Source organism: Erinaceus europaeus, chromosome 3 (genome assembly GCF_950295315.1).
Source record: "Erinaceus europaeus chromosome 3, mEriEur2.1, whole genome shotgun sequence".
Lineage (NCBI taxonomy): Eukaryota > Metazoa > Chordata > Mammalia > Eulipotyphla > Erinaceidae > Erinaceus > Erinaceus europaeus.
Genome location: NC_080164.1, coordinates 156,719,019 through 156,744,558, shown reverse-complemented (window position 1 = coordinate 156,744,558; position 25,540 = coordinate 156,719,019). Strand labels below are relative to the sequence as shown.

The 25,540-nt window shown below is 40.5% G+C and overlaps 1 pseudogene; it reads right to left on the bottom strand.

The window, feature by feature from the left end:
- Positions 1–3,528: 3,528 nt before the first annotated feature.
- LOC103113287 (Y-box-binding protein 1-like) lies at positions 3,529–7,553 on the bottom strand (annotated as a pseudogene).
- Positions 7,554–25,540: the final 17,987 nt, after the last annotated feature.

The following is a 25,540-nucleotide window of genomic DNA, read 5'->3' as shown; positions in this document are numbered from 1 at the left end:
AAAATATGAGACAAAAGAAATCCATGAATCAATAATAATATAAGATAGAATAAATAGGTAACTGAAAGATAGAAACAAACCTTCTGGGTCAGCAAAAAAGTTCTTGGACAGTATGCTGCTTTGTCTGTGCAAATCCCGAATTTGAGCCCAACTCCCACAGCATTAAAGGAGCTTTGTAACTCTCCATCCCTGTCTAAAAAAAAAAATAAAAACACTAAGCTGGGAGTTGGGCGGTGGCGCAGCAGGTTAAGTGCATGTGGCGCAAAGCGCAAGGACTGGCAGAAGGATCCCGGTTCGAGCCCCCGGCTCCCCACCTGCAGGGAAGTTGCTTCGCAAGCGGTGAAGCAGGTCTGCAGGTGTCTATTTTTCTTTCTCCCTCTCTGTCTTCCCCTTCTCTCTCCATTTCTCTCTGTCCTATTCAATAACGATGGCATCAATAACAATAACAATAATAACTACAACATAAAAAAACAGGGCAACAAAAGAAAATAAATATTAAAAAAAACTAAGCTTATGTAGATACTCAGTCCTTTGGGGGTGAGACCAGCTCCTCCTCTCTTCAGTGGGCTGCATATGATGACTTCCTCTCAGAAAGAACAGCAAGGTAAACGGTATAAGAGGAGCTATACAGTGAGGAGACCTGACAGGTAGTCATGGCAAACTTTACCAGTCATGTTGATAATAACATGCTGTGATGAAACAGATTATCACTTTACTTTTATAATTTTCCTCTCAAAATCCAAAGGCTTTAATCTTACCATGAGAAGACATTAGGCAAGTCCCAACTGAGAGTCTACAAAACATAGGACCTCTATGACTCAAATTGTCAAGGTCATCCAAAGCAAGGAAAGTCTGGGAAACTGTCACTGTCAGGAAGAGCCCAAGGGGACATGAAGACTAGAAATAATAAGGCATTTTAGAATGGGGGGGGGATGAATATCAGGTAAAATAAATAAATAAATAAATAAAAGTGAAGGGGTAGATATATAATGGTTATGCAAAAAGACTCTCATGCCTGAGGCTCCAAAGTTCCAGGTTCAATCCCCCACACCACCAGAGCTGAGCAGTGCTCTGGAAAAAAAAAAAAAAAGAGCCCTAAGAAAGTCTTCATAAAGCAGACTCTAGCTGACAACACTATGTTTCTATGGCTTCACTAGATATACTTAATAGTAGGGGAAATTGGGAGTGGGAAAGAGCATGAGGACTCTCTGTACTATTTCAATGACCTTTTGTGAAGTTAAAATAAAAAGGCCATTTTATTTCAGAAACTTAACTATAAAATCAAATTTAGAGACTTTATGGGATGACTAAGGAGAAGGTTACATCACACCTTCTAACAAAGACTAAGCAAATCTGTTCCTTAACTGTTCTTTTTCTAGTTTCTTTCTTCTGAAAGGTCTCTGTTCTCTGTTTTCGCCATCTACTAATCCTCTACTTCCCCTCCAGTTTATACAGCTACTGAAAAAAAAAAAACTCTCGGCAGAGCAGTTCTTATTTGCAGCCTGCATAGTCCATTCAGCAGAATAAATCCCCTTATTTATCTAAAGAACACATCACCCATGCTCTTCAAGCATGCCCTTGGGTGGAACAGTGCTCCTGCCATATTTAATTTAGGGAGATTTTCTAAAATGGTTTCTTTCTGACTCAGTGTGTGGTTTCCAGAGGGATTTCAAAATAACTCCTAGAGAAATAAAATTTATATGAAAGACGTTCCTAAACCTAACCTGAGCAAAGAGACAACGTCTGCACGCTTATAGTATTTGGCGGAGACTCCCTGGCACTCAATTATAATGACCCTCAAATAATACAAAGGAGAGGCGCTTAATGTGTAGGAGCTTAATAAACAACGTGGTAAAGCTGAAGTATGCCAAGAGAACAAGTGAAAAGCCAGGCTAAGAGAAAAGATCCCTTAGAACTCTAGGCTCCCCACTCTCCAATGAGTCTCTTGACAACAGATGTTGGTTGCACAGGAACTGAGTTAATTCTCATATGCAGTCGTGGTCTGTCTGAGTATCCACTCTTTCTCCCAGTTCTTCTTTGTCAGAGACATCTGAGAAAGAACCAGGCAGAGTCTGAAGCCCCCAGGGTGATCAGGAAACAGCAGTGTCAAATGCCCATGACTTTGGCCTCATTCTTACATTCTAGACTTCTTTTTTTTGCCTCCAGGGTTATCACTGGGAGATGGGTGCCAGCACTACAAACCCACTGCTCTGGTGGTCATTTTTTTCTGATTTTTTTTTTTTTGCCTCCAGGGTTATTGCTGGGGCTCAGTGCCTGCACCGTGAATCCACTGTTCCTGGAGGCCATTTTTCCCCCTTTTGTTGCCCTTGTTGTTGTAGCCTTGTTGTGGTTATTATTGTTATTGTTGATGTTGTTCATTGTTGGTTAGGACAGAGAGAAATGGAGAGAGGAGGGGAAGACAGAGACGGGGAGGGAAAGATAGACACCTGCAGAACTGTTTCACCGCCTGTGAAGCTACTCCCCTGCAGGTGGGGAGCTGGGGGCTCCAACCGGGATCCTTCCACTGGTCCTTGCACTTTGTACCCCATGCATTTAACCCACTGAGCTACCGCCCGACCCCCTTTTTTCTAAATTTTTTGGGGAGGACAGAAAGAAATTGAGACGGAAGGGGAAGATACGGCCAAAAGGCCGAGAAACACATGAAAAAATGCTCCAAGTCTCTGATTGTCAGAGAAATGCAAATAAAGACAACAACAAGATACCACTTCACTCCTGTGAGAATGTCATACATCAGAAAAGGTAACAGCAGCAAATGCTGGAGAGGGTATGGGGTCAAAGGAACCCTCCTACACTGCTGGTGGGAATGTCAATTGGTCCAACCTCTATGGAGAACAGTCTGGAGAACTCTCAGAAGGCTAGAAATGGACCTACCCTATGATCCTGCAATTCCTCTCCTGGGGATATAACCTAAGGAACCCAACACATCCATCCAAAAAGATCTGTGTACACATATGTTCTTGGCAGCACAATTTGTAATAGTCAAAACCTGGAAGCAACCCAGGTGTCCAACAACAGATGAGTGGCTGAGCAAGTTGTGGTATATGTACACAATGGAATACTACTCAGCTGTAAAAAATGGTGACTTCACCATTTTCAGCCGATCTTGGATGGACCTAGAAAAATTCATGTTAAGTGAAATAAGTCAGAAACAGAAGGATGAATATGGGATGATCTCACTCTCAGGCAGAAGTTAAAAAACAAGATCAGAAAAGAAAACACAAGTAGAACCTGAACTGGAATTGGCATATCGCACCAAAGTAAAAGATTCTGGGGTGGGTGGGTGGGGAGAATACAGGTCCAAGAAGGATGGCAGAGGACCTGGTGGGGGTTGTATTCTTATATGGGAAACTAGGGAATGTTGTGCATGTACAAACTATTGTTATTTACTGTTGAATGTAAAACATTAATTCCCCAATAAAGAAATAAAAGAAAACTCAACTTGACCAGGTATGAAACAGTTTAAAAACTTTTAAAGGTGTATTGAGAAAAATCAGGCCTTTTAAAAAGAAATACACGTTTGTCATTACCAAAAAGAGACATCTTTAGGTAAAAATAATAAAAATGCCATGCTGCATAGATAATGCAGATAGTTCTGGTTATCTGGCCAATGGGCAAAAAGCAAGCACTTAAGGTCTTAAGCTCCAATCTCTTGTTCATTTCTTATTGCTGGAATTTCATATTCACTTCTTCTTGTTGATGACTAAACCGGATGATGGTAGAGATGGTAAGCCGGCATTTACTCAGCCCTGCCCTGCTCAGCCTCAGGAGTGGAGCGGACGAAGTCTCAGCTGGTGGATCCACTGCTTTTGTCTCTTTGCCATCTTGTGGTTTAGGGTTTTCTGGGCGTCTGTGTCGGTAATTGAAGTTACGGCGGTATTGACGTTGAGGTGGCTGCTGACCTTGGGCCTCATCTCCATGATTTTCCTTATTTTCTTCATTACCATCTTCTCTAGGTTGTCTTTGGCAAGGAGGGCCCCTGCGGAATCGTGCCCTTAGCCCCAATACATGTTCTGTCTCACTAGTTCACCTTGTTCTACTGCTGGTTGTCAGCACCCTGTCGCCTGCAGTAGACCAGGTGTTATTGGGCCTGGCCTTCGGAAGCACTCTCTGATCCCTCATTTTTTTTTTAAAGATTTAAAAAAATCTTTAAAAATATTTTTATTCCCTTTTGTTGCCCTTGTTGCTTTTATTGTTGTAGTTATCAGTGTTGTTGTTATCATTGTTGTTGGATAGGACAGAGAGAAACGGAGAGAGGAGGAGAAGATGGGGGGAGGGGGGGAAGACAGACACCTGCAGACCTGCTTCGCCACCTGTGAAGTGACTCCCCTGCAGGTGGGGAGCCAGGGGCTCGAACCAGGATCTTTACACCAGTCCTTGGGCTTGGCACCACCTGCGCTTAACCCACTGCGCTACTGCTAGACTCCCTGATCCCTCATTCTTTTCCCCACTCTCACTATTCTGGTAATTTTGCTGGTAATTGGGTGGAGGACCCCTGCGACGTGGATAGCGTCTATAATGGTTACTGTCTGCTGCATATTTACTGCCTTGCACTGGAACTCCACCTGGACCTGTAACATTTGCTGCCTCTGCACCCTTTTCTCCTTCAACAACATCAAACTCCACAGTCTCTCCATCTCCTACACTACGAATATACTTCCTGGGGTTATTCTTCTTTATGGCAGTCTGGTGTACAAATACATCTTCCTTGGTGTCATTCCTGTTGATGAAACCATATCCGTTCTTTACATTGAACCATTTTACTGTTCCCAAAACCTTCGTTGCGATGACTTTCTTGTTCCCGCCGGCAGCCTCTCCCTGACCCAGCCCATATTTTCTACACTTCTACACACACTGAGTTCAGTAGGGAAATAACTTTAACTTTTTTTTTTCCTTTGTCACCTGGCTTATTACTGGGTCTCTGTGTCTGCATGACTACTCCACAGCTCCCAGGGGTCATTTCCCCCTCTTTTTCCCTTCCTTTCTGATAGAGTTAAAAAGAGGAAAGAGGGAGGAAGAGAAAGACACCTGCAAACACTGCCCTACCACTCATGAAGCTTTCCCCCCTGCAAGTGGGAACTGGCCACTTGAACTCGAGTCCTCAGGCATGGCAACCTGTGTGCTCTACCAGGTGCACCACCACTGAGTTCCAGAAATACCATAACTGTTTGAAGTTGCTATATATTTTAATAAACAGTTAGTAGGCCCACAATGCTCTTTTGTAGATAACTATCAAGTGTCTGCCAAGAGGAAAGAAAGTAATAGAGTGACTGAGATTTTAAGGAACCATTATATGCAAGATAGGAGAGTATATAGATGCAAGCATTCTCTATCTTTAAGGCCTTCAGTGTCTTTCTTTCTTCCTTTCCTTCCTTCTTTCCTTTCTTTCTTTCAAGTCTTCAGTGTCTCAAGATATTTTAGTTTTATAGAACAGGGACCAAGAGATAGTTCACCTACTATGGGGCATGCCTTGCCTTATCTGAGGCCCTGGGTTCAAGCCCCATCACCATAGGAGAGTCCCATGACAGTGGTGGAAGCTCTATGGATAGTAGAACAGTGCTGTACAATCTCTGTCTCTCTATCAGAAACAAGAAGGGAGAAGGGAAAGAAGAAAGGGGAGGCACACTTTACTGAGAAAACTGTATGGTGTTACCATCATTCTTTGTATTCACACACAAACCTCTACAGCTTTCCTGTGTTTCCTGGCTTCCTGTGACTGTGAATGAGGAAAAACAACAACAACAACAACAAAACTCATGACCTACACTGAACACAGAGACGTCAGAACGGTAGCCACATGTGCAGAGGACCAGGAGGAGCACCAGCTAGAGCAGGAGTGGAACTTGTCAATGTCACCTCAACCAGAGCAAAGGCAGAAAGGGCCACAGGAGACTGGCGCCTTATGACAGGAGAAAGTAGGGAGAAGGACAGAATAGACACACCCAAGAATCACTATGCACCAAGAATAATTAGGGCCCGAGAACTAAAATCTTCTAATCCCCACTTACTATGTTGTTGACGAAAAAAATCCTTACTTTATCACTCTTTTGTCCTGCCTCGTGACTCATGTAATAGTGATGGGCTCTTGGAGGTTTTATTGTCTTCATGTATTCCTTCCTTTAAAGACTCATTGCATAATGGAAAAGGGCATAGGTCTTAGGTTGGGGGAAAAGAGTGTATTGCAGAAACCTATTATGGGGAGCTGAAAGATTGTATCAATGTGTTACAACTATATTATAAACTATCCACCCCTAGATAAAGGGAGGGGAATAAATAAAGCAACAATAAAATTTTTCCCAGTTATTACTCAGCTGTAAGAAATGACAAAAGCTTTTCTTCTGCTCCATCTAGTAGAACTTGAAGGCAGAAGAAGGATGAATATTTGATGACCTCACTCCTAGGTGGAATTCAATTACTGAAGGGAGAAAACATGGTAAAACCTGAATTCATTGTAATCTACTAGATAGAATAAAGGATTTTAGAAGGGATCTAGGACCCAGTAGATGACTGAGGAGGAAGATTTTCATAGGTGGTGGGGGTGGTGTGCAGATACTTATCAAGGAGAGATAAGAAAATTATGTGAGGGGCCGGGTGGTAGCACACCTGGTTAAGTGTACACATTGCAGTGCACAAGAACCCAGGTTCAAGCCCCCAGTTCCCACCTGCTGAAGGAAAGCTTTGCAAATGGTGAAGCAGGGCTGCAGGTGTATGTCTGTCTCTCTCCTTCTCTATATCCCCCTTCCCTCTTGATTTCTGGCTTTCTCTATCCAATAAGTCAATATAATAAAAATTAAAAAAAAGAAAATCATGTGATAATTCATGTGATAACTGTCTTGTAAATTAATATTTCCTCCAAGAAAGTGATAGACAGAAATAGAAAATAAAAAGACTCACCTGAGCTTTCTTTTTTCTTTCTTTATCGGGGGATTAATGGTTTACAATCAACAGTAAAATACAATAGTTTGTACAAATATAACATTTCCACATAACAATACAACTCCCACTAGGTTCTCTTCTGCCATCATGTTCAAGAGCCTGAACCTTATTCATCTCGGCTTTCTTCATGGAAAAAGCACTGAGAAATCTGGGGCTGTGCTTTATAACTGCCATAGGAGTTTTGCTACTAACAGCTCTAAGCTTACCATATTGTTTGTTTAATGCCCCAGGGAATCATGCTTCAGAGATAGACTGTGTGTCTGCACTGGCCCCCAGTCCTAAATGATTAGACCAACTTAGGAGCCAGGTGCAAGAATAGTAAAACTATCCTAGAAATGCCATAGTCCCCAGCCATTAGATTATCCACCCCAAAACACTCCAGTCACTCCAATGGAGACCCCAAACATTGTGGAGCTCTGTTCTTGTTGAGCCCTTTTAAAAGTTCCTGGTCCACAGAATCCAGGAGCATCCTAAGAACTTGGTTATTTCACTTTACTAAGTCGAGATGTGGTTTTGTACTCAGTGATGGCTTCCTGGAGCGGCTGTTCTTCATTAAACTTGTGTTCTGTACCACACTGTGTGTTTTCTAATCCTGACATTACTACCAGGTGGGTACTATTACAATGATGACAAAGCTGAGGCTTAGAGAGGCCAACAGTTTATTACAGATGGTGCATCCAGATGTGGTGGTTGCAGGTCTAAATTCCAGGCTCACTTAAATCTGAAACCTCAGTTCTTACATGAAGGGGTCATGGAAAATCCTGGTTTGGTGCTCTGGTTCTCCTCTCTCTCTTTTTCAATCTCATTCTCTCAAATAACTTTTTTTAAAGTCCAATTCTTGGGGGCTGGGCAGTGGCACACCTGGTTAAGCGTTCATAGTGCAAAGCTCAAGCAAGATTCCAGTTTGAGGCCCCAGATCCCTACCTGTAGTGGAGTCGCTTTGCAAGTGGTAAAGCCGGTCTGCAGGTGTCTATCTTTTTCTCTTCCCCTCATCTCTCAGTTTCTCTCTGTCCTATCCAACAGCAATAACAACAATAATAACAGCAACAAAAACAACTATGGGAAAAATATGGCCGCCAGGAGCAGTGGATTCATAGTGTAGGCACTGAGCCCCAGAGAGAACCCTGGAGGAAAAAAAAAAAAAAAGCCCAATTCCTTTTTTTTTTTTCATTTTTGGATATAGACATTACTTTTTTTTAAAATATATATACTAGCAGAGGTACAATCCATCAATACATTCAAGGAACAAATGCAAAACTTCATTAAAATTAAACTTTTCTCCTCTGCTAAAGATGCGATCAAGAAAATGAGAATATAAAACAATGAATGAAAGGAAATATAAGGAACATTTGATAAAGGATTGTTATCCAAGGGCCGGACAGTGGCGCACCTGGTTGAGCTCATGTGTTACAGTGTATAAAGGGCCCAGGTTTGAGCCGCCAGGCCCCACTTGCAGGGGGAAATCTTTGCGAGTGATGAAGCAGAGGTGCAGATGTCTCCCTCTCTGTCTTCCCTTCCCTCTTGATTTCTGACTGCCTCTATCCAATAAATAAAGAAATTTTAAAAAAAGGATTGTTATCCAAAATATACAAAGACATTTTAAAACTCAATAAGAACAACACAAATAACCAAATTTAAAATAGGCAAATGTCTGGAACCAACACTTCAGTAAATAATGTAGACAGCTGGCAAGTAAGCATGTGGAGAGATGCTCAGCGTAGGTTTTCAGGAAAAATGCAAATTAAAACAGTAAAGAGATTACCTACTAGAATGACCAAAATCCACAATACTGACAATACCAAATTCTGGTGAGGATGTTGAGTAACATGAATCCTTATACAATGCAGTTGGGAAACTAGAACATTTTGTAACTGAAAACTATTTTTCAAATACTATTTGGTAATTTCTCATAAAATTAAACATGCTCGGATGTGATCTAGTAATTGTGTGCATGGACTGAAGTCCAATTCTTTCCTTCACCATACAGTCTCAACTGCTGTCACCACTCCCAAACAGCTATGTAGACCTATAGAGACCGTATGAAATAGCACTTGGTAGAGGGGACACACAACATGGGTCATAGATGTCTGTAAGTGTTGTTAAAATTTGTAGGCTCTTGCCGGGCGGGTAACAGAGACGCGGAGACAACGGCTGGGCAGGGAAGCTGTATTTCTTTATTCAGGAACAACGATTCATAAACTAAGACAAACTAATCACCAAACAGAACTCTGCTGTCTCTTTGTGGCGGCACAAGCACTCTCTTACTCCGGAACTCAGGAACTCTGGGACTCTGAAACTCTTCAACTGTGGCACTCTCGAACTCAGGAACCCTCTCTTACCCTGTAACTCTCGAACTCTTGAACTCTCGTACTCGGGAACCCTCTGAAACTCTGGCACTCTCGAACTCAGGAACCCTCTCTCGGGGTTCCTCGGGGCGGGGCCAAGCGGGCCAGCGAAATTAACTGGACTGATCCAATTCTCTTGGCGGGGGAGGGCTAGAACAAACCAATGTAAAGCATACGGCATGTAAGGATAAAGCAGAATTGGGCCTGGGCAGTGGCATACCTGGTAGAACACACAGGTTCCATCTGCAGGGGGAAGGTTCACAAGCAGTCGAGCAGTGCTGCAGGTACTTGTCTTTCTCTCCCTCTCTATCCCCTTCTCCCCTTAAAAAAATATTTTTCAGAAGGCAAGATAGGTCTTCTAGCAGGGTAACTGCTTTTTTAAGGTTCAAATTTGGCCCTCACCACTCTGGGGGAAGACTCACTCAAGTGACTATCTTACCTTCTCTCCTGCTTCTCTTTCTTTCTGTCTATAAAAGGCAACTTAGAGTAGTAAAGTATCAATTGACAATGACAAAAACATAATTTGTCTTTGTTTTCACACCTGTGTTCTCCAGTGCTTTGGCCTTGGTAAACCAAGTGTGTGTACATGAAGAAATTTAAATCAGGGCCAGGTGGTGATGCACCTGGTTAAACGTACACATTGCAATGCTTAACGAGCTGGGTTCAAGCCCCTGGTTCCCATCTACAGGGGCAAAACTTCATGAGTGGTAAAGCAGGACTACAGGTGTCTGTCTCTTTCCCTCCATCTCCCTCTCCCCTCTCAATTTCTCTCTGTTTCTATCCAATAATAAATAAATAAAAATATTTAAAAAATAAATTTAAATCCCATATCTACACTTTGCATTTTCACTTGTAAATTGTTCCCATGTCCACTATCTTGGACAATTATTTTATTATTTTTTTAATATTTATTTATTTTTCCCTTTTGTTGCCCTTCTTGTTTTGTTGTTGTTGTTGTTGTAGTTACTATTGTTGTTGTTATTGATGTCGTCATTGTTGGATAGGACAGAGAGAAACAGAGAGAGGAGGGGAAGAAAGAGAGGGGGAGAGAAAGATAGACACCTGCAGACCTGTTTTACCACCTATGAAGTGACTCCCCTGCAGGTGGGGAGCTGGGGGCTCGAACCGGGTTCCTTACGCTGGTCCTTGCGCTTCGCACCATGTGCACTTAACCCACTGCATTTATTAGTCAGACAGGAGCAAAGAGAGCCAGAGTAGTACTCTGCCATATGCAATGCAGGAGACTTGGGACCTCATACTTAGAGGTCCAAAGCAATCTCCACTATGCCACCTCCCAGGTGGCCTTGGCCATTTCTTAAAAGTTCTTTGCACCAGGAGAACAGAAATCACTACTCTTGTTTCACAGAGACTACAATTGATCCTGTCTATCTATCTATTTTTACTATTTTAGAACTTGTCCAGAACTGATATTAAAACCAAAGTCTTCTTATTTAGATGTCAAGCAAGATACTTTTTCACCTAGACCTGGTGATCATGGGCAGTCTAGACTATGCACCCATCTGAAGACTTAAAAATGCTCTTTTTCTAAGTTTCTCCTTCATTTCCATAATATAAATATGTATTTTATGTACGTTCTTACTGACTCACCAAAACAACATAACAAGTAATTCATTTCCTTTGCAATTAATTTCCTGTGTCACATTGAATGAGAATCCTGTCATTGTGATTGCATGGACATATGACCTAGAAACTCACAGGGGAAAATTCAGCATTTCAGTCCAGGTCACTAATAATTTGTTGAACTCCAGTAAGTGCTACGTGTTGGAACAGCTACTGGGTACAAAAAAAAGAAAGAAAGAAAGAACAAATAAATAATAGTTCTTCCCATTAAAGATAGAAAATTCTGTGTGTTTAAGAACAGAGATATAGTTTTGGCAGAATTCCAAGATTCTGACTAACAAGTTTAAGTTCACAAAATGGGAGTTTTTTAGAGATTTACTTGTGGACAGTTTTGCAGGGTTGGTAGTGCCTGTATCTGGAAGTTACCCTGGAGAAAGACTATATAATATGTTCTTATAATTTTCAACTATGACTTTGTAATAATAAAGATCTCTGTTAATGTGTTTTGTATGTGCAAGTCTTGGAAATGTAAATCTGACTTCAGAGGCAGATGTTGTTTAGAAGTGTATTTTTCTAGCTTCCTTTATAGAAGCAGTTTTGTTAGATGAATTCCTCACTGCCAGAGAAACCACACAGGAAGTTACAGACAGATGGCAACAACAGAAGCTCTAGGGAGCACATAATGCTATTCCATATGGCATATGCTGTGGGGTTGATCAAAGTGGTTTTAATGTCCAGAAACAAATTAAGCAGCAATCAAGGAGGAACCAAACCTTTGTTTTTGACCTTTTTTGCTTTGCTGGAGCTTCTTTTGAATTAGCACACAATATAACAAAAATAGGTGGGCCGACGTCAGGGAAGACAAATGCAAAATCCAACAAAAATACATGCAAATCAAACAGTCAGCAACAGCATATAAAGCAAAAGAACATAAAAGCCAGTAGAGCTGACTCCTAGTACTAACTATTGTGGGAGGGGTGTTGAGATTGTATAGGAACAGAGTTGGAAATTTAACAAGGGAACAATAATCTAATTTAGGAAAGAATACAGCACAGATTTCAGGCAAAATAAAGGGGGATTTTTAAAATATATTTTCAAAGGGTTGGAAAAAATCAAAAGATTAATATTTCATGATAAACTACATGACAGGGGCTGAGTGGCAGTACACTTGGTTGAGTGCACACGTTACAGTGCTCAGGGACTTAATTTCAAGTCCCTGGTCCCTGTCTACAGAGGGAAGGCTTCATAAGTAGTAAAACAATGTTATAGGTCTCTCTCTCTTCCTCTCCCTCTCTCTCTCCCTCTCTCCTTCCCTTTGTCCCCTCTTCACTTTTAATTTCTGCCTCTATCCAAGATTAAGTTTAATAACTAAATAAAATATTTTTATTTATTTATTTATTTTTTTAACCAGAGCTCTGGCTTGTGGTGGTGCGGGGGATTGAACCTGGGACTTCAGAGCCTTAGGTATGATAGTTTGTTTGCATAGCCATTATGCTATCTATCTCCCACCCAGTAAATAAAATATTTTTAAAAGTATATGACATTCAACATTCTAATTGAATCTTCAGTAGACTTCCAAAGCTTCCTATAGCTTTCTTGGGCCATAGCTTTGCTCTTTTTCTTGTATATTGTCTATGGCGGAGTTTGTATTTCAACAACAGAGTTGAATAATTGTGACAAAAAGAATCTGATCTGGAAAATCTAAAATAGTTGCTATCTTCCCTTAACAGAAAAAGTTTGAAGACCCCTATTTTAGCCCAACGTTAGCAATTTAAAAATAAAAAAAGTGAAATCAGCAATGTAAGAGTTTTGCTATGAAAATAGCTTCTTCTGGAAACACAGATTTGCATACTGCTTGGAGCAAGCATTTGTTGTGTTTACTGGGTTAGGGTGACTGAGCCATTAAGGTGGACCCAACATCCATAGAGGTATCCCCTTAGATTGTACACTCCACCCCAAAGGGGGTAGATTCTGACACTTTAACTTTAAATATGCACCAGGGTAGCCTAATGGCCATTTATATTTACTGACTTAAATGATTTCCTTCAAATTCCCCTTTATTATTGTTAGTATGATCTTTCTTAAATTAAAAATGGGTATCTCACTGTCAAACTAGTTTTAAAATTAATAAGCATGCTTAATATAGTACAAAACAAGAAATGTACAAAAAGGCATATATCTGGCAAAAAGTGAGTCTCACTCTTCATTCTTCAACCATCTATTCTCTCTTTGCCAATACAAATACTGATAACAATTTACTGTGTTTCCTGCCGGAGGAATTCTATGCAGAAAAATGAATATCTTACTCAAAATAGTATATTTTATGTGTTGTATTGTCGGACTAGCTTCGCGAGCGGGACAGACGACCCGGGACTCATGGTTGAGCTGTACGCAGTATCTCATGCAGGATGCAGCATAATCTAAGCCAAGCTAAACTAAACTAAACTAAAACTAAAACAAACAATGCTGTCCTTATATATACTTTCTAAGTAGGGTGTGAACAGGATGTGACGTAGAGAGGTGGAGAGAAAAGTGACTGGTGAAAATCAGGGTGTGACAAGGAGAGGGGGCGGAGCAGGTGAGAATTCTACCACTGAACCACCAATGCCCTGGAGGGAGGGTGGTGCTTTATGTAAATGTAAAAGTGATTTATGTAAATAGACCGCAGCTTTGAGTGGGATCAAACCAATCTCATATAGGCATACCGGTGCTTAAGCAGGATTAGAGACAGAAGCGGGGGTCGGGGGTGGGGGGGAGAGAGCTGGCATCTGTGCTTGCTATCCTGTACCTTGATTTTTCACTTGCATTTTGGAACTGGTTTTCTACCATAATATTCAATAGAAGGACTTCTTTTTCTTTTTTCCTCCACTATTATTGCTGGAACTCCATGCCTACACTATTTCACCACTCTTAGTGGACATTTTTTAATAGAGTGAAAGACAGGGAGAGAGATTCAGAGAGATAGACACCACAGCACTGTACCATTATGAAGATTCCTCTAAGTACTTCCACATTGAGACTGGAGGCTCCAATCTGAGTTCTCACACATGCTAAAGTAGACACTCTAATGAGTAAACTATGTCCTGGACCCCTGCACTTCTATATATATTCTTATAAACCAAGGTTATCTCAGAAACAAACAAAATTAATTACAATATAATTTGAATGAAGAAGCTGTGGTATATATACACTCTGGAAACTACAGCTATAAAGAAGATGAAATGCTGCTATTTGTGACAATATAACTAGATCCAGAGGCCATTATGTTTAATGAAATAAGTTACACTGGCGAATAAAAAACATATTGTTTCATCCATGTGTGATATGTACAGAAAACAAACAGATGACCTAAATAAAGTGAAATAAAATTTTAAACTGAAATCATGATCACCCAAATGGGCAGGAATCCCCAGTATATCCCTAAAGAGACAAGACCAGACCTGGCATTGATAAACTAAATTTGGCAAAGATAATGATTCCCTTGAACCCTGTTTGCAGAAGCTGTTTTGCAGAAGTTAAGGCAAACCCATTACGATTCAGAAGGCCAGATGACTTGAAAATTTGAAGGCTATTAAAACCCTTGTCTTTCCCTTCAGGACAAGCAATATGGTTTAAGACAAAGAAAGAAAACTGATCCAGAAGGTCAGTTAACTTAATACTCCTAGGGGCAAGGATGGAATAGTTTTTAGAAAACTGTGGATTATTTAAAGCCTAGGATATACAAAAGAAAGAAAAAATGTGTGTGTGTGTGTGTGTTGGGGGGGGCTCCTATCCTCAAAGAACACATAGACAGTGGAAAACAAACACAGGCTGGTGGGACAATGTTTGGCTTTCTGGTGCAACAAACAGTGGATTCTTTTTTCACTTCTAAACTGTAAAACTGATTAGTAGTCACCAGAAAAGAAGAATAAGAGGGATGGCAAAGTGGGATAAAAGGGGACAATGGGCCCCTTGGAATATACCTAAAATGTACCTACTAGCTTTTTCCAATACGGAGACCCCAAATCTTCATCTGCAATATTCTTGCCTTTAGGTTCATGATTAGTCAATAATTTGTTCTGCTTTATATCTTAACTATTTTTAAGCTACCAGATTCCAGATGCTACCATGATGCCAACTCGACTTCCCTGGGCAGATGACCCCTCCAATGTATCCTGGAGCCTCCCCTCCCCATATCCCTGCCCCACTAGGGAAAGAGAGAGGCAGGCTGGGAGTATGGATGTTCAGCAGGAAAGCTTCCACCTTCTGCACCCCATTATGTCCTTTGGTCCATATTTCCAGAGGGATAAAGAACAGGAAAGCTATCAGGGGAGGGGATGGAATCCAGAGTTCTGGAATTGTGTGGAAATGTACTCCTCTTATCCTATAGTCTTGTCAATATTTCCATTTTATAAATAAAAATTATATATGCATATATATATGGACAATTGTATGGTGAAGGATAGAATTGGACTTTCAGTGGCAAATACTGTGTCATATATATGTGTGTTGGTAATGAATACCTAAAATTTGTAAACTGTTATAATGCAATGTCACTTCAATAAAATATTAGTTGATTTGAGGATTCTATGTATTCGCGTCATCTCTTATTTAGTAATATTCCATTGTTATATATTTATTATGTTTACCATAAAACAAAAGCTAAAAGCTTTTAGAAGAACCGGAATTTATTTCCCCTGGGGACTCATTTTCTGCCCCTCTTATCTTCAGATTTCATACACCATCAATACTGAACTGCTTGTAATTCCCAGAGTTCTCTTAAACCTTTCTGCCTTTTTGTAAAAAAAAACAAAACAAAAAAAAAAACCTATCCTCTATGTCTAGAAGGCTGTGCATACACTAAGCCTCAAGCCCTCAAAGCAGTCTTGTATCTAAATTCATTTTTCAGGAATCTTTCTGCAGCTCTCCTTCATTTGAGACTTCTTATTTCTCTACGAATTACATCTGAATATGTGACAATTATAGCAGGTATAGTGATGGATATTGATGGTTTTGTTTTGGACTTGTTTTCTACTGGCCTGTACATTCTTTGAGGCTAGGTATCACTTTGTTTCCTTTTGTATCTCCTAGGCTTTAGATAAACCACAGTTTTCTAAAAATGATTCCACCTTGCTTCCAGGAATACCAACAGCAATCGCATCTAATTGGATTTGGTCTATTACTTAATAACTAAAGCTTTTGTTCAATATCAAATATTTCACCTTTTGAGTCTGTCATCAGAAAAGCATGTATTGCAGCCCAGGAGGTAGTGTGGTGAATAGATAAGGTGTTCAGCTCTCAGGCTTAAGGCTCCAAGTTCATTCCACAGCATCACATGAGTGATGCTCTGAATCTCTTTCTCTTTCCTCCTTCCCTCTCTCTCATAAAGAAATTAACAAAATCTTTGGCCTGGAAAATGATGAAATGGATAAGATATTGGACTCTCAAGCCTGAGGTCCTGAGCTCAATCACTGGCATTGCACATTGTTCTCTCTCTCTCTCTCTTCCTCTCATTAATAAATAAGTAAATCTTTTTTAAAAACCATTTTTAACAAAAGTTATATATTCTTGAGAAAAGTATATATCAGTTGAGATACACCTGAGTTAGCTTTACTTCTCACTAACTTGTACAAGTCCCATTCAACAAATGACTCCAATATTCTGAGCTTTAATTTCTTTACTAGTCAAAGTTGCAGTAATTATTAATGGATTTACCTCATGGAGTTGGTACTGAGGATTAAATATAATAGTGAGTGTACAATGTTTCCTGAAGCAATAGTGAAGACAATCAAAAAGTGTAGAACTTCCTCATCGCTTCCCCCCCTGCTCTGTCATTAACATACCATCTTTGTGTAAAGTGAGTGGTCTCTTTTGAGTTTTAATACTTACGCTTCATATAGAGTTCACTATATGCCAAACATTATTTTATGTTCTTTACACATGTTGACTTATTTACATATCTAGATTTATGTTAGAGTCTAAATTAATTCTTTTTTTATATTTTTCTTTTTTACATACTTTTAGTATATGTATTTATTGAATAGAGGTAGTCAGAAATTGAGAGGAAGGGGGAGATAGACACCTACAGCACTGCTTCACCACTTGTGAAGCTCTGTCCCTTGCAGTTGGGGATCAGTGACTTGAACCTGGGTCCTTATGCTTTGTAACATGTGCTCTCAAACAGGTGCGCCATCACCTGGCCCCCTTTAAAACTTTTTTATTATCTTTACTTACTTATTGGATAGAGACAAAGATGGAGAGGGAAAGGGGTAATTGAGAGGGAGAAACACCTGTAGGTGGTTGTGGAGGGTTCAACCCAGGTCCTTGAGCTTTGTAATATGTGCGTTCAATCAGGTGCACCACCACCTGGTCCGAGTCTAAATTAACTCTCAAAACAATGATATGACTTTTTTTTTTCTTTATAACTAGAGCACTATTCAGTTCTGGCTGATGGTGGCGCAGGGGATTGAAACTAGGACTTTGGAGCCTCAGGCATGAGAGTCTTTTTGCATAACCATTAATCGATCTACCCCCACCCAGATGACAAAATTTTAAAGGCTATCTTGAGTTTCAGTGATAGTACACAAGAATAGCAAATTCCCATGAGAAATTATGCTTTACCCAAAACAGAGACTGAATATTGACTGTAGGGTATCAAAAAAGTTGCAATCACCAAAAATAGTTCTATGAAAAAAAGTGGACAACCATTGAAGTTCACGGTAGTCATGGGAAAAGTTATGGTAGTTACGGGTAATATTTTTGCACTTAATTTTTTATTACATGGGGTGGATGATAAGGAGAAAGAGAAGCCCTCAAACAATCAAGAGCTTCTTAAATGGAATTTGAAAATAAAGGACTGATAGTAAATTCCAGACTAAGCCTTCAACTCAGAAGTTGAAGGATTCCTTCAGACTCTAGGCAAAACACATTTTTAAAAATATTTATTTATTTTCTCTTTTGTTATCCTTGTTTTTTTATTTTATTATTGTTGTTGTTGTAGTTATTATTGCTGTTGATGTCATTGTTGGATAGAACAGAAAGTAATGGAGAGAGATGGGGAAGACAGAGAGGGAGAGAGAAAGACACCTGCAGACCTGCTTCACGGCTTGTGAAGCGACTCCCCCGCAGGTGGGGAGCCCAGGGCTGAAACCCGGATCATTATGCGGGTCCTTGAGCTTTGTGCCACGTTCGCTTAACCCACTGCGCTACTGCCGGACTCCTGCAAAACACATTTCTAATATGCTTTTTGTTTTATCTGGTTTTTGTTTTCTGTTTTTGCAGTCTTCTCCAGAATAGTAGTAGGCTTACCTAGGAGTCCTTTCCTGCAAAATGAAGATGTGCAGTCTGTCTTTCTTTCTCTCTTTCTTTCTCTCTCTCTTTCTTTCTCTCTCCCTTCCTCTTTCCCTTCCTTCCTTCCTCCCTCGTTTCTTTCTTTCTTTCTTTCTTTCTTTCTTTCTTTCTTTCTTTCTTTCTTTCTTTCTTTCTTTCTTTCTTTCTCTCTCTTTCTTTCTTTCTACCTCCAGGATTATCATTGAAGCTCGGTGCCTGCACTACAAATCCACTCTCCTGGAGGCCTCACCCCCCCCCCCCCCCCCATTTTATTGAAGGGAAGGGAAGGGAAGGGGAGGGGAGGGGAGGGGAGGGGAGGGGAGGGGAGGGGAGGGAAAGGAAGGGAAGGGAAGGGAAGGGAAGATAGAGAGGGAGAGAAAGAGCGACACCTGTAGGCCTGCTTCACCTCTTCTGTAGTGACTCCCCTGCAGGTGGGGATCAGAGGGGTGGAACCGAACGTTGGAACCGGGATCCTTGCGCAGGTCTATGGCACTTTGTATGATGTAGGCTTAACACAGTGTCACCGCCCAACCCGCCCCCCCCCCCCCCCCCCCCGCATGGTTTCTCAAGTCCTGCATCTCCTTTCCTCCTTCTGTCAGCCATTTTATTGCTTGTTTGGTTTGGTACAGTTTACTGCCTACCAAACAATCACTCCATTTTTTTTTTCCGTGCAAGAAAAAAGGAATATTAGTTAGTGAAAATCTATTAATCTCAGGCAGGAAGGCAAGTAATCCAGTCACAGGAAGTGTGTTAATAATTTTTTATTTAACCATCATGTTGCCCCAGTTCCCTTTAATAGAACTGTGCTGGGTATATGGGTTGGTTCTGGCCTAAAAGATATAGGGGAAGTTGGCTAAAAGTCTAAAAGACAAAATAATGGACTGTCTGGGGAGAAATATGAATACAGAGGCAGAGAGAGAGAGAGAAAGAGAGAAAGAGAGAGAGAGAGAATGAAAGAGACCACAGCACCCAATCTTCCTCAGTGCAGTGGGGACCAGGCTTAAACCTGGGTCTTATTCATGGCATAGCAGCACACTAGCCAAGTGATCTGGGAAACCCCCAGCCCAAAGGTGAAAGCCCTTATATATCACCACCTGCCCTCATTCTATCTCTGAAAGCTATTGTGAACTCAAAATACCTAAAACTGCAGCTATCATCCTATGACAATGAAGTAATAAATCTAGGAATGAGAAGCCATTAGTTGAGAATGTCCTTTTATGGGCTGGACAGAGGGTCTTGGTGACATAGCAGAGCCTTAGAACACACTTCCAATTCAATAAAATGCAATAGCCCTTTAGTTCAGTTGCCTTAACTAATGCTGCTGCTAATTTCAGGCAAGTTTTACTAGCTTCCCTGTAGAGTCCATGTTATCTATAAAAGATCAGGAGTCGGGCAGTAGAGCAGCGGGTTTAAGCACAGGTGGCACAAAGCTCAAGGACCAACATAAGTAACATAAGGTTCGAGCCCCCGGCTCCCCACCTGCAGGGGAGTCGCTTCACAAGCGGTGAAGCAGGTCTGAAGGTGTCTTTCTCTCCCCTCTCTGAATTCCCCCTTCTCTCCATATTTCTCTGTCCTATTCAACAACGACAACATCAATAACAACAACAATAAAAACAAGGGCAACAAAAGGGAATAAATGAATGAATATTAAAAAAATATCAGGAACATTAAAATAATATTTTGAAAAGATTTTTAACTTTTTTTCTCCATTTTTCCTATTACCTAAATAAGAGAAAGCTGTAATGACTTTGTAGAAAAAAATTAGCAGCCTTTTTTATAGTGCTTTTATTCCTGGATGTCAAGTTTTTAATTCTTAACATTTGATCAAAATATTATTTTCTAAAAAAGTAGTCAAAGCTATAAGGAAGTCAGGCTTCTCACTGTAAATATGCTCAGCTATTCCATCTTACAAAATCTTCCTCTCTAGTGTACATGCGTTCCTGACTCCTGCTCCTTTTAGATGACCTTGCTTGAGTCACTGGATTGTCATATTCTTCATTCCAGTTCTACATCCCTTTCTGGCTCCAGAGTGCAGAAGCAACAATTATCTACATTTTCTGTAGCTCTTACCTCAAGTTTTTTTAGGCAAATTCTACTGAAATGCTGGTAAGCTAATTCATAAACTCCCCATAGGTCATGTGACCAGTCCTGTTTAATCCTCAGTGACTAAACAGAAAGATCATGTAATAAAGACGTGGGTGTCTAAGACTGTCCCTTCAACAGAGCAGTAGGGAAGGTATTCATTAGTCAGAAAAATCATGAATTAGGACCTGCAATACGTCTCATTTAATTGGTGTTCTAATAATAAGGCCTTAACAAGAATTCCATGTGTTTATAGGGCATCAGCACACATAAACCTATAATTGCATTTGCATTCTGATCAGAGGGAAAAGGTGTGGAGAATAGACAAAAAAATAAAATAAAATAATTACCTCTCCAAGTTGTCTGCATCTCCGGTGCTGAGAACCTGTGACTAAATTAGCTTACATGGCAAAAAGGAATTAGGCACTTGCTGGAATTAAGGCTCTAATCCTATTTGACAATAAGGAGGTTATATTTAATCATCTAAATGGACCTGGAGTAATGTGAAAGAAGTGGATAGAAGTGTCAGAGTGATGTGATGTAATAATGGTCGCTGGTCACTACTGTCTTTCAAGATAGAAAGATCACTACAGGAATGAATACAAAGAAGCTGGAAAAAGGCAAGCAAACTGGGGAATGTTCTGTATGTACAAACTATTGTATTTACTGTTGAATGTAAAACATTAATTCCCCAAAAAAGAAATTAAAAAAAAAGGCTAACAACAACAAAACAATCCTCCTCTAGAATGTCCAAGAAAAAAAATGTCCCTTTGCCAGTATATGATTTTAGCCCAATGAGTCTCATTTTGGATTTCTGGTCACTGGAGCTGTAAGATAAGAATATGCCATTTCAAGCCTCTATCTTTCTGTAATTTTGGCACAGCAGATATAGGAAACTAATTCAAGGGGTAAGCTGGTTACTAACTTTTATGCACAAACATGTTTCTCTCCCTCAGTACAGACAATGAAATAGTAAATTGGCATTATCACCACTCTCATCCTAATTAGAAACTTTTAAGACTGAGATTGCACAGGTAATAAGGCACAGAACTTTTGCTTCCCAAGCTAAAAGCAAATGCTTCAGGAAGATCATATTTGGAGCAGTGATTCAAAAATCTTAGCTGTACTTTGGACTCTGGCATCTTTCCCTTCAAGTTTTATTGAGAAATAATTGACATGCATCAGTGTACAAATTTAAGTAAGAGAGAATGATCGTTTGATGTACATAAATTGTGAAATTCACTTGGCATCTTTAAACTTGCCTGTCACCAGGTTCCCATGCCCAGACATTACCATTTAATCACTACTGAGTGAAACTTGGCTATCGGGAGTTTTGAAATCTCCTCCCAGGTGATTCTAACATGTAATAGTATTTGGTGACCAGCACTGTGGAGGAGGGTGTACAATTAAGTGTCTTGATGTGACACTATAACATTACAATTTCGTTTCCATTATGAAGTAACTAATTTTTCACTGGTTCCCATCAGGCTTGTTCAATAGATTCACCTGGAAAGCCTTTAGAATATATATCTGCTCGGCCTCACCCTCACAGATTCAGACCCAGAGGGTCTGAAGTGGAACCAGAACAGCATCAAAAGCTGCCCAGATAATTTACATGTAATTAAGGTTGAAGTGCCCATCTCTGGAGAATGCAGTGGAGTACCTATAGCTCAAAGCCCGGTTTTGTGGATCATTTTGAAAACAAGTGCTGGTGGAAAGTGGATTTTCATAGCAAAGCAGATGCCTCCACAGCTCAGTGGGGATGGTTAAGGGTAATGTTTGCAGCTGTCCTTGACAGGAAATGTTTACACACATTTGTAGAACTTCTCTATCAGCATTGAGCAAGAACTTGCTGTTTTTGAAGAGCAGCCAAAAGAACACTTGTATCTTAAGACTCCTAAGAAGTACCCAAGAGGGTGGAGAGGAAACAAGGGTTTGCTGAGGGAATTATACAGTATAGTTATAAAGCTATCATGAGGGGGCTGGGGGATAGCTTGGCTGGTAGGGCACCTACTTTACTGTGTGTGAGACCTGGTTTGGAACCCTGGCACCAAGTGGGAGCACCATGGAAGGCGGTGGGAGAGTTTCATATATGGTGGAACAGTGCTGGGTTGTCTCTCCTGGCTGTTGGCTGACTAGCTGGTCTGTTGAATCAGAATCTATGTACTTGAAGAAATATATATATATCTTTTTTAAAGCTTTTTAAAAATTATCTTTATTTATTGGAGAGAGACAGTCGGAAATTGAGAGGTTAGGGGGAGATAGAGAGGGAGAGAGACAGAGAGATGCCTGTAGCCCTGCTTCACCACTCATGAAGCTTTCCCTCTGCAGGGGTGACTGCGGGCTAGAAACTGGGTCTTTGTATACTGTAACATTTGTGCTCAACTAGGTGTGCCACAACCATCCCCAGAAATACGTAAATCCTAATTGTGTCAAAGTAAAAGAAAAGTTCCCATAGGGATAAAGAACAGGGAAGCTTCCAATGGAGGGGATGGGATATGAAACTCTGGTGGTGGGAATTGTGTGGAATCATACCCCTGTTATCCCACAGTCTTGTTGAACATTATTAAATCACTGATAAAAAAAGAAAAGTGTTTTAAAATGGTGTTGTTTTTTGAGGAAGTGGTAAAGTTTAGGTATATAGTCAACAATATTTATACACCCTTCCCATGTTTTGGAGCTACTCTCTTCCCTGATCCAGCTTTCTGGTCTTTTTTCCAGCCATTACATCATCTCCCTAGACAATAACTAGGATCCACCTGCATATCAGATGTCAGGCTCAGGAAAAAACAAACAAACAAACAAACAAACAAACAAAAACACTAGTATAGTCATGGGCTGTCATTTTCTCCGGGCTGGCTTCACGGGCCCTTTGGAATATAACTAAAATACGCCTACTAACTACCTACGAAATGGAGACCCCCAAATCTTTATCTGCACTATTCCAGCATTTAGGTTCCTGATTAGTCAACAATTTGTTTGTTTTATATGTTAACTCTTTTTTCAGCCACCAGGTTCAAGATGCTGCCATGATGCCAACTGGACTTCCCTGGGCAGATGAGCCCACCAATGTGTCCTGGAGCCTCCCCTCCCCAGAGCCCTGCCTCACTAGGGAGAAAGAAAGAGGCAGGCTGGGAGTATGGGTCTACCTGTCAATGCCCATGTTCAATGGGGAAGCAATTACAGAAGCCAGACCTTCCACCTTCTGCACCCCATTACGTCCCTTGGTCCATACTTCCAGAGGGATAAAGAATAGGAAAACTATCAGGGAAGGGATGGGATATGGAATTCTAGTGGCAGGAATTGTGTGGAGTTGTACCCCTCTTATTCTATAGTTTTGCCAGTGTTTCCTTTTTATAAGTAATTTTTTTTTAAAGTGGTAAATTTAGACCAAGATATACAGTTTTGTTCTTAAGAGACATTTAGGCTAATTATACAGATAAGGAATGTGATATGGGTCAAAATCAAACATTCTTCCCATGTTATGTATATTTTGTTCCATTATATTGGCTTTCTTTTCAAACCGTAGTTTGTAGAATTAGTTTCTTTTTGTTGGTATTCTCTTGCATATACTATTTACTCAATAAAAGAGTTGTGATTTTGAAAATAAAATAATGAATGACAAATTGAACCAGAGAGGCCACTGTACAGTATCATGCATGTGTAAGACCTAGGGTTCACTCCCCCACACTTCAGCACTGCAGAAATAAATGAATAAAACAAAATCATTATTAGTTACTTTGAAGTATACAAGCTACTTTCAAGTATGTAAGGCTGCTGATTCTAAGAACTAAACCATTCAGTAGATCAGGTGTGAGAAATATCCGGTCTCCAGGTTATATGCAGACTGCAAAATCAAGGCAATCAAGAGCGGACTTCAAATTCAATAAATCTGAAGCTTTTTTAATGGCAACATCCAGTTCTAATTTTTCTTCTTTAAAAAATATTTACTTATTCCCTTTTGTTGCCCTTGCTGTTATATTGTTGTAGTTATTATTGTTGTCATCTTTGTTGGATAGGACAGAGAGAAATGGAGAGAGAAGGGGAAGACAGAAATGGGGAGAGAAAGACAGACACCTGCTGACCTGCTTCACCATCTGTGAAGCTACTCCCCAGCAGGTGAGGAGCTGGGGGATCGAACCGGAATCCTTATGACGTCCTTGTGCTTCGCGCCATGTGCGCTTAACTCGCTGCGCTACCGCCAGACTCCCTAAGTTCTAATTTTTAAGTTGGTAATTTTGTTTGGCCTACACATGATGTTATAAATATCCAAACTGGGGGCAGGGGAGCAGGCAGTGGTGCACCTGGTTGAGCACACATACTATTATGCACAAGGACCTAGGTTCAAATCCCTGGTCCCTGGGGCTAGAAGGTGGTGTACCTAGTAGAGCACACATGTTACAGTACACAAAGACCCAGGTTCAAGCCTCTGGCCTCTACCTGCAGAGGGAGAGCTTCACAACCAGTGAAGCAGTACTGTAGGTGTCTCTCTCTCCAGCCCCATCTTCCCCTCCCATCTCATTTTCTCTCTGTCTCTATCCAAAATAAATAAATATATACATATATTTCAAAAAGAAACAAATCTCTGGTCGCCACCTTCTTGAGCAGTGAAGCAAATGCTGTAGGCTTCTCTCACTCTTTCTCTCTCTCCTCATCCCCAATCAATTTCTCTCTGACCTATCAAATGGGAAAAAAAGGGAAAAAATCACTGTCAAGAGTCATTATGCAGGCATCAAGCCCCAACGATAACCTTGATAGCAATAAAAATTAACTAATTACACCTATGGACATCTAATCTTTGATAAGGGGGCCCAAAGTATTAAATGGAAAAAGGAGGCTCTCTTTAATAAATGGTGCTGGGAAAACTGGGTTGTAACATGCAGAAGAATGAAATTGAACCACTTTATCTCACCAGAAACAAAAATCAACTCCAAATGGATCAAATACCTAGATGTCAGACCAGAAACAATCAAATACTTAGAGGAAAACATTGGTAAAACAGTTTCCCACCTACACCTCAAGGACATCTTTGATGAATCAAACCCAATTGCAAGGAAGACTAAAGCAGAAACAAACCAATGGGACTACATCAAATTGAAAAGCTTCTGCACATCCAAAGAAACTATTAAACAAAGAGACCCCTCACAGAATGGGAGAAGATCTTCACATGCCATACATCAGACAAGAAACTAATCACCAAAATATATAAAGAGCTCAGCAAACTTAGCACCAAAAAAGCAAATGACCCCATCCAAAAATGGGCAGAGGAT